We start from the raw sequence: 11,207 nt of genomic DNA, 5'->3' as shown, positions 1-11,207 counted from the left end.
ATGAGAATATTAAAAATTAAAAAAAAAAGAAGTAGGAAGCATTTAGTGGCTATATAGTAAACCTTAAAATCACAAGAATGATTCTTCTTTTCAAAAATTGTTTTAGCTATTCTAGACTTGTGCGTTCCCATATTAATTCTAGAATAAGTTGTCTGTGTCTCCAAAAAACTTGGAATTTTAATAGAAATTACATTAAATTCAATTTGGGGAGAATTGATAGCTTTGCTATATTGACTTTTCCATTCCATGAGCATGTTATGTCTTTTATTTAGGCTTCCTTTGATTTCTTTCATCATCATTTTGTTGTTATAAGCTTAGAGAACCTGTACATACTGAGTATATACCTAAATATTTCATTTATTTTGCAACAATTATAAATAGTATTGTGCTTTTAATTTTGGTTTCCACCTGTTCATTATTAGGATATAGAATTATAATCGATTCTTGCTGAACTCATTAGCTTCTGAGTTTTTGTACTTTTGTTTTTTTGTTTTGTAGAGTGAAGTGGAATTTCTGTGTAATAATTTATGTCATCTACACATAGAGGTGGTTTTATTATTTTCTTTACAATTTGTGTACCTTTAATCTCTTTTCTTAGCCTCATTGTACTGGACAAAACTTCCTGTAAAATATCAAGAGTGATAAGATCAGATACCCTTCCCATTCTTAGGGGGGAAGCATTCAGTTTTTCACCATTAAGTACAATATTAGCTCAAGAACTTTTGCAGATGATCTTTTTCAAGTTGAGGCAATTTCCCCTATATTGCTAACTGTTGACAGTTTTTATCATCAATAAGTGTTGAATTTTGCCAAATATATCTTCTGGATACACTGATATGATCAAATGATATTTCTTCTTTAGTCTGTTACTATGATGGATCACTTTAATTGATTTCCAAATGTTGAAGCAGTCTTGCACATCTGGAATAAAGCACACTTGGTCATGGTTTGTAATTCTTTTATACCTTGTTGAATTCAGTTTGCTAATATTTTATTGTGGATTTTTACATCTAAGTTCATGAGATATATTTATCTGTCATTCTTTTTAATGTTACACTGTCTTTGTGTGGGTAGCAACAGGATACTGGCCTCATATTTTAGTTGGAAACTGTCCATTCTTCTTTGAATTTGGGGGGGAAAATGTGTAGAATTGATATTAATCATTCTTTAAATATTTTTTAGAAAGAACTATTTCAGCTTGGTTGAGGTTTTTTATTTTGTGGTTCTCAAGAAACCGTTCTACTTCTTCTAAGTTGTGCAATTTATGAATGTAAAGTTGTTCAGTCTTCCCTACAACCCTTTTAACAGTTAAAGAATCTGTAGTGATATCTCTTGCTTTATTCCTAATATTGGTGATTTGTGTCTATTCTATTATTTAACACTTTTGACAGAGGCTTATCAATTTTATTGATATTTTAGGAAATGAGTTTTTATTTCATTGATTTTTCTTTAATGCTTTCCTATTTTTAATTTTACTTTTATCTTTATTATTTCATTCTTTCTGTATGGTTTAGTTTTTTTGTTCTTCTTTTTCTAGTTTCTTAAAGAACCTAGATTATTGATTTGAGACATCTCTTCTTGTTTATTATAAACATTTATTACTATGCATTTCTCTCAGTATTACTTAATTGCATTCTCTATGTTTTCTTGTGTTTATTTTTATTTTCACCTAGTTCTAAGTATTTCTTTTTTTAATTTCCCTAGAAAGAATGGATGCTTTTGATCTCTAGTGCTAGAGAAGACTCTCGAGAGTCCTTGGACAGCAAGAAGATCAAACCAGTCAATCCTAGAGGAAATCAACTCTGAATACTCATTGGAATAATTGATGCTGTAGCTGAATCTCCAATACTTTGGCCATCTGATGTGAAGAGCTGACTCATTGGAAAAGACCCTGATACTGGGAAAGATTGAGGGCAGGAGGAGAAAGGGGAAACAGAGGATGAGATGGTTGAATGGCATCATTGACTCAATAGACATGAGCTTGAGCAAACTCCAGAAGATAGTGAAGGACAGGGAAGCCTGGTGTGCTGCATTCCATGGAATCGCAGAGTCAGACACAACTTAGTGACTAAACAACAGAGTTTCTCTTTTATTAATGGATTATGTGGTAATGTATTGTTTAATTTTCAAGTATTTGGAAATGTTCATGTTGTCTTTCTGTTATTGACTTCTAATTTAATTTCATCATGGTCAAAGAACATAAATGTATCATTTCAACACTTTTACATTTGTTAAGGTTTGTTTTATGGCCCTGGGTACAGTCTGTATTACTGATTGTTCATTAGAGGGTTGGAAGAATGTTTTATCTAATGTTGTTGGGTGGAGTGCTCAATATATACCAATTAGATCCTGTTAGTGGATTGTACTGTTTAGATCTATATCCTTGATGATTCTTTTCTCTAGCAGTTCTATCAGGTGCTAAGAGGGACAGGTTGGAATCCCCAACTATATCTGTAGGCTGGTCTCTCCTCCCCCCAACTCTATCAGTTTTTGCTTCATGTATTTATTTTGAGGTTCTATTGTTTGATGAATAGACATTTAAGATAATTGTGTCTTCCTGGTGGATTTATCCTTTTGTCACTATCTAATGTCTCCTGTCTCTTGTAATTTTTTATTATGAGGTCTACTTTATTGGAAGTTAATGACCAACTCCAGCTTTTTAAAAATAATCTTTGCATGGTATATCTTTTCCTACATTTTTAATTTCTATCAACTCATGTCATTGAATTTGAAGTGAGTCTCGTATTAACAGCATATAGTTGGGTCATTTTAAAAACCCATTCTGCCAATCTCTGTCTTTTATTCAGACCATTTACATTTTCTGTTATCATGGATATGTTAGAGCTTAAGTCTGCTATTTTATTATTTGTTTTCTGTTTGTTACCTCTGGCTGTCTGTGTATGGTCAGACCACTCAAGATGTTCTCTTGTTGTCTGTAATTCCCTGCTCAACCAGTGCTTACTTCATCCGCACCCTACCCACATGACTGGCCTCCCTATAAATATGCTCCAGGCCCCAGCTAGTGATAATTTTACCAAAGGTGCAGTGAGAAACATGCTACTCTGCTAGTTTCCCCAGTAACTGATAAGCCAACATGACATCAATTCTTCCTATAACTGGTAACTTCCTCCTAGCCCTGGGAATAAAGAATTCCACCATGACCTGCCTGCTGTCTCCACACATGGTGAAGTGTTACTCCAAGACCTTCCTTCAGACATGTAAGATCACCCTATCCATTAAACTATTAATGTCTCTGTTGCTGACTCTTTCTTTGGTTTTGAAGCTGGCCAAGTACAAGCCTTGTAGACCTGTGGAGTGCAGCCCAACACTGTCATTCCTGTTTCTTTTTTCTTCCCTTGTTTATTACTCAAACATTTTAAAAATTAATTTATTTTAATTGGAGGCTAATTACTTTACAATATTGTGGTGGTTTTTGTCATAATGATTCTATCTTAAATTGTTTATAGTGTTTCTGAGTGTATAACTTTGTATAGTTTTCATAGAGGTTGCTCTGGGTAATGCAATATGCATATGTGACTTATAATCCACTGGTTTCACATTTTAGCACTTTGAAGTTTGAAAATTGTATTTCCATTGAGCCTCCTTTACTTCCTCCATATTTAAAAGGTCATTGTCTTGAATATTTGCTGATGTTATCAAGATAATTTTGCTCTAATCATAAAATATGATTTATAAATTCAAGAAGAAAAATTATGCTATGCTATGCATGTATACTTTTAGAACTTTAGGATACATATCATTCAGATACCATATAATTCACTCATTCAAAGTGTACAATTCAATACTTTTTAGTACAACAGGGTTGTGTGACAACCATCACAATCAATTTTAGAATATTTTTGTTCCTCTAGAAGGAAAACTTGTACTAATTACTGGTCACTCTCCATCCCTCAAAACTCCCTCCAGCTCTACCAAACCCAGAAGTCACCAATATATTAATTTGCTGTCTCCACTGCTGAAACCAGTGGATTTGCTTTTCTGAACATTTTGCATAAAAGGAGTCATACCCCATATGCAGTCTTTTTTTTCCCTGGTTTTTTTTTTTTTTTTTTTTTTGCTTAATAAACAGGCATACCTTTGAGATTTATTGAGCTTCACTTTATTGTGTTTCACAGATATTGATTTTTTTTTTTTTTTTACAAAGTGAAGTTTTGTGGCATCTCTGCATTGAGCAAGCCTATCAGCACCATTTTCAATAGCATTTGCTCACTTTGTGTTTCTGTATCACATTTTGGTAATTCTCTCAACATTTCAAACTTTCTCATTATTGTGTATTTGTTATGGTGATCTGTGATAAAATTTTGATGTTACTTTTGCACAAAGATTACAATTCACTGAAGGCTAGATAAAGGTTAGCATATTCTAGTAATAAACTATTTTAAAATGAAAGTATGTATTTTTTAAACATAATGCTATTGCACACTTAAGACTAGAGTATAAACCTAACTTTCATATGCACTGGAGAATTAAAAAAAATCATGTGACTTCCTTTTATTGCAATATTAACTTTATTTATTCTTTTTTTTTTTCATTTATTTTTATTAGTTGGAGGCTAATTACTTTACAATATTGTAGTGGTTTTTGCCATACACTGACATGAATCAGCCATGGATTTACATGTAGTCCCCATCCTGATCCCCCCTCCCACCTCCCTCTCCACCCGATCCCTCTTATTGCGATAGCCCGAAATTAAACTTGTAGCATCTATGAGGTAGGCCTGTACTGTTTTCAAGATTTATTCATATTGTAGCATGTATCATTACTTCATTATTTTCTATTGCTGAGCTATATTCCATCATATGAATATAATACATTTTACTTATCTATCAGTCAGTGGACATTTGGGTTTTCTCTACTTGTTGACTATAATGTATAATGCTGTTGTAAATATTCATGTACAAGACTTTGTGTAGATGTACGTTTTTATTTTTCTTTGATTTATATCTAGAAGTGGAATTGTTGAGTCATATTAGATCATTAGTTCATTTTTAAATTGAGTTATTTGTCTTTTATTATTGATTCTGTTAAAAGTTCTCTTTATAATCTGGATAAAAGTCCTTTATGAGGTATATGATTTGCAAATATTTTCTCTCATTTTGTGGGTTGTCTAGACACTTTCTTAATGATATCATTCACAGTACAAAATATTTTAATTTTGATGAATATAATTTATGTTTTTCCTTTGTTATTTGTTTGCTTGTGTATGTGTGTGTGTGTCACATCTAAGAAACCATTGCCTAACCCAGGGTCACAAATGCTTACTCCTATGTTTTCTTCTAAGAGTATTATTGTTTTCTCTCTCACATTGTATATGATCCATTTTGAGTTAATTTTTGTGTATGGTGTGAAGAAGAAATCTAATTCACTTGCATGTGGATAACCACTCTTTCTAATGTCATTTGTTTAAAATACATTTTTTCCTACTGATCTTTTTTGCACCCTTGTTGAAAAATCAGTTAATTACATATATAATGGTTATTTTCTGCATATGCCACTGTCTTAATGTTGCTTTTTAATAAGTTTAGAAATTAGGAACTGTGAGTCTTCCAACTTTATTCTTCTTTTCTAAGATTATTTTAGCTATAGTGACTCCCTTTAATTTTTACGTGAATTAAAAAAATTGTATTAAGTGTGTAGACCAGTTTGGAAGAGGATCAAGGGAGAATGGAGAGTGTCTGCTAATGTGCACAAATGCTGTTTTGGAGGTGATTTAAATATTCTAAAAGTGATTCCAGTGATAGTTTCACAACTTTGTTAATATACAAATACATTGACTTGTACACTTAACTTTGGATGAATTTTATAGTATGTGAATTACATTTCAATAAAGATACTTAATTAAAACAGTAAATCTAATAAGTAAATTTGGAATTTGGTCATAGCAAATTTAAAATATTAATGAAGCCAAATGTTAAATTTAAAACTCATTGAAACATTCAAGTTCAATGTGAAACCAAGTGATAATGTTGAAACTCAATGTGAAAGTCCTAATCTGGTTGCAATTAGTACTTGTAAGCAAAGAGCCCAATGACACAATTGACAAATGGCAATACAGCATAGCATGATTTCAAACAGGCTAAAGTTCAATATTTAGTCAGCTGCTACATTTATATTAAAGTTTTGTAATATGCATAACATTGTTTTTTTTGGTGTAACTTTTGTTTTCCAGATGTAAATTTATTCAAGGCTTCCACATCAATAGATTCATCCATTTTTGGTACTCATTGAAAACAAGCAGATATTTTCATGCTCATTGTAATAAAACAATTTTAATGGAAATTCAGTTTAGTAAAATCACAAGTCTTTTTATATTTAAAATTTTAATTGAAATATTGAAGTGTTAGCAACAAAAAAACAGAATTATTAAATTAAAAATATGATGATTTTAATTTTTCATATGTCAGTGAAATTATGTGGTATATATACACTTATCATATGTTGCCACTCTTAACTAATCCACAAGGTATGCAAAAAGCTGAATTATTTCACACCTGCCCCTGCTTGCCTAAAATAGTAGCTGATAAAGATCATATTTTCTGTTTTGTCTGGGCACTTATATAGTCCTTGTAGAGGTTTACCTGGCTATACTCAAGGTGGAGTCTCACATCTCTCTAGTCAAGCAAGAAAAAAGAAACTCCCTATTCAGCACTGCCTGAAAAATACATAGCCCAATGGTCATTGAATATTGTCCAATCATATAAAAATCCCAGGCATCTGCACTGACCACTGGCAACAACGCAAGTTCTTCTAATAGAGGAATGCTTCTCAAAGTGTGGACACAGTACCACAGGTAGTCCACGAGATAATTTGGGGGATACATTGGCAAGTATTCTACTTATTTATTTTAAGTGTGCTATGAAAAATAAATAATTAGCAAGTCAGTATTGTACGAAGTATTACTTCTTTAAGGTGAGTAAAAATATGTAGAAGTATTAGTAATTCTTTACTTAGAATACCATCTCTCTTGTATTGTCTTTACCTCCTTTTGCTTCTTACTCTGATGCCTTATTTTGCACATTATCACATCTCAGATTATATTGTAATTTTTGTGGGCACACCTATCTCTATAATAGATTGGGAGTTCCTTAAGGACAGAGCAAAATCTTTGTATCCTCAATGCCCCTCAGTGCCTAATGCAATGGCTGGACCCTGGGAAGTACTCAGTTAACATTTGTGGAATGAATGAATGTGGATTAGAGCTGTGGTCAGGATAATTACATTCTATAAGCATTGGTCTAGCAGCTATTTCACAGTTGGGGCTAAGATACCACTGTGTCTCTAACAGAACTGGAAATTTAAAACTGCAAGACAGGAAATCAAACATAATTAATTCTCTATCAAATTAATTACATTAGAAACATTTTTATGCTGAGTTTTCTTATAATGATGAATTTCTGAATTAGGATTCAAAAGCAGAACTACTAGATAAAATAAAGGTTGAAAGAACTGAAATGTAATTAAAAGAGAACAGGCTCTGGAGTCAAGCTTATCTGAGTTTGAATTCTGGCAATTCAGCAATTGCTAGCTGTATCACCTGTAAACTGAGGACCAGAGATAATTCATATAAAGCCTAATAGTACCTGACACATATACAAACTCTTGCTGGTGGCTCAGTGGTAAAGAATCCACCTTCCAATGCAGGAGTTGGAGGTTCTATCCCTGGGTCTGGAAGATGCCCTGGAGAAGGAAATGGCAACCCATTCTAGTACTCTCACCTGGGAAATCCCATGGACGGAGGAGTCTGGTGGGCTATACAGTCCATGGGGTTGCAAAAAAGTTGGACACGACTTAGAGACTAAACAACACCACCTGACACATAGTACACTTCCAATAAATAGTAGCGTCATTATTAATTTTATCTGGAGAAAACTAGGAAATATCTTACTAATAATATCTAAGTAGTGACTCAAGAAGGTCTGACCCAAGAGAAAAATATAAAGAAGGTCCCCCTCTCATCCTGCTCTCATTCCCACCTCAATCCCTCTCATGATAGTGTAGTGATTATTACCTTCCCAACTTATGCCAAGAACTAATCTAAAGCACAGCTGGTCTCTCTCCCTTAAGTTTCTGGTATAGATCTTCCTTATACAAGGAAATAAATCATTTTCTAATTCACACTCTCCTGGTGGCAAACAAATAATTGTTTATAATTAAGAAGATATTTTTATCCAGTTTCTACCAGGTTAGACTAAATCATAACACTGTCAAACAAGGAAAGTACTGAATTAAGCAGAAGAGGTGACAATAAATCAATGTACTTTGTTGGAAAAATTATAGGCCCAAAGTTGAAGTTGAAAACCTGATTTCTATTCTCGACTTACTTAGAAATCTTAGATGAGTCATTTCATTGTTCTAGACCTCAGTTTCTTCACTTATAAATAATAAGTTATATGCTGACACAACTGACTTTTATTTTGGGGGAAAAAACTAAGCTGTATCCCCAATCACTCTTTGAAAAAAAAATAAAGTCCAGAAGACTGAACAAACATTCAAATATTAAAAAGTGAAATTGTATAATTTCTAGACAGAAGTATAAATCGATATGTTTATAATTTTGGCATGGCAAAGTTCTAAAAATATAACCAATAAGTTATATAGAAAAAGTGATGAGACTACATAAAAACTTAAATCTTTTGTTTGGAAAAAACCTACCACTATAAAAAGTTCAAAAGATGAAAGAGAAAAATCAAATAGAAAAATAAAGGATATGGTCAAATATTCACACGCAAAAATACAAATGGCCATCAAACATATATAAAGATGTTCTTCATTCATAGTTAAAGACATGTGAAATTAATACATTTTAAGACACTAAGTGCTGGCCAGGATAAAAGAAGTGGGCATGTGTTTGTGTTGGTGAGCTTATAAAGTAGTGCTTCTCTCCAGTGCTGATTCTTGCTACCTGTCTCTGAGGCACTTCTATTCCAATTATTATCAGAAATATCCCTCTTACAGTATTTCCACTACCTAATTTGGCATTCCAGAGCCTCATTTCATTCTGGAACACTGTGCAAATAGTGTCTGGTCTCACTATCCCATTTCTTATCACTGCCTCTGCCTTGAGAAAAGTTCAAAGTCTCCTACAGTATGGCTCTTCTTTCTCTTCTACTCTTTGAGACATGTTCTTCCTTTTGATAAAGGACTTTCCAGGTGGCTCAGTGATAAAGAATCTGCCTGCAATACAGGAAACAGGGGTTCAATCCCTGGATCAGGAAGATCTCCTGGAGAAGGAAATGGTAACCCACTCCAATATTCTTGCCTGGAAAATCCAATGGACAGAGGATCCTGGCAGGCTACAGGTCATGAGGTCATAAGAGAGTTGGACATGACTTAGAGACTAAGCAACAACTTCCCTTTGACAAACAAGTTCCATAATTCCTAGAACTTAGCCAGTGTAGTTCTCAAAGCATAGCCATCAGTCACTGGCTGAGGGGAAGAAACACAAAAATTTGGTTAATTCTTGAATTGAAAAAAGATATACAAATTAATATTTAAATAAATTATCCTGCCACAATTATTTTAAATATAAACTTTTTAAGATGATTAAATATAGTTGGATGCTACTTTAATGGGCAAAAGTTAACATAAGCTCACAAAATAATTTTTCTGCTTTTAAGAGCTACACAAATAATGTTTTTCACAGAATAAAACATGCCTAATGAACCAAACTAGCTTGTATTACTTTCTAAAAATCTCCAGTGTGGGCCTTATACAGAAGAAATCAAGTGCTGAGTGACAATTACAATAAATTTAGAAGTAAACTAGAACATAAAAGCAAAAGGAGACTGAGGGAGTAAGTCTATTTTCCCTTTAATTTGAATCAGCAATGAATATATACATGAAAAAGACTAAACAAATTATAATCCAACAAATAAACTATTGGCATATTTTTAAAAATATCTTATTTGCATTTAGACAATTTGACACTGAAACCAAGGGAAGAAACTCCAAAGATATACTTAGTTTACTTACAATAATAAATATACATATAAATGTAGATTTATAATATTGTCACTAAAATTTATAAAAATTGAGCATGCCCATTTGCTTGAATGACTACTCACTTCAGTATAAGTTACAATTTCCCAGGTTTTAAGCAAATGGGAAATGAGTGAAGCATGTCAGCTATTGTTTAACAAACAAATTGAACATAGACTGACAATAAAAACAGGATAGGAACAAACAAACAAAAAGAATGATTCCTTGAAAAATAAGTAATAGGGAATACTTATTGCTTATTAGGGAATACTTATTGCAGTAAATACTTGCAGTAAATGTTTACTTCCAGGTCCTTAGAATTTAAGAACACAGACGTGTATAAATAATGTCCTCAAAATGATTCTTTAAAGATTATTTCTTAATGATTCTTCTTCAGAGGATCTTATTTTCTCTATTCTTCTCTACACTCTTTCTTATCTGACTTTTATTAAAAATAGGCTCTAATCTCAATTAGACAGCATAGGATATTTATCAACTTTTTTTTATTAATTCTTTTATGGAGAAGGGGAACTCTGCATGGCTTGTGGAATTTTAGTTCACTGGCCAGGGATCGAAATTGAGCCTATGTAGTGAAAGTGCCTAGTCTTAACCACTTGACCATGAGGGAATTTCCTATTAATTTTTTCTAAATTATTTTTATAAGGATAACCAGCATTACTGAGCTTTCTAATGAGATGGAAGAAGCTTGGACCATTAAGGTAAATTAAAATATAAAAAGCCAAAATGTAATTGTTTTAAACTAAAGATGCCATACACCTTGTAGAAGTGTCCCAATTTACATCTGAGTAGTTTATAAGCTATGGATTAATATTTATGTTTTTGTAAGACAAGGCTGATGCTAAACTATCAGAAAATTTTTAAGATTTTAAAAGTCTCATATTTCATGCAAAAATAGATATTCAGTTCAGCTCAGTCGTGTCCGACTCTTTGCGACTCTGTGGACCGCAGCACGCCAGGCCTCCCTGTCCATCACCAACTCCCGGAGTTTACTCAAACTCATGCCCATTGAGTCAGTGATGCCATCCAACCATCTCATCCTTTGTCATCCCCTCCTCCTCCCGCCTTCAATCTTTCCCAGCATCAGGGTCTTTTCAAATGAGTAGATATTAACCATACCAAAACCACAAAGTACAGTAGATAAAATTTAGTAAATTTAAGGGATCTAGGGTTTCCCAGGTGGCTCAGAG

This window comes from Odocoileus virginianus, chromosome X (assembly GCF_023699985.2).
Source record: "Odocoileus virginianus isolate 20LAN1187 ecotype Illinois chromosome X, Ovbor_1.2, whole genome shotgun sequence".
NCBI lineage: Eukaryota > Metazoa > Chordata > Mammalia > Artiodactyla > Cervidae > Odocoileus > Odocoileus virginianus.
The sequence above is the reverse complement of the archived record's forward strand: the minus strand, read 5'-3'. Positions refer to the sequence as shown.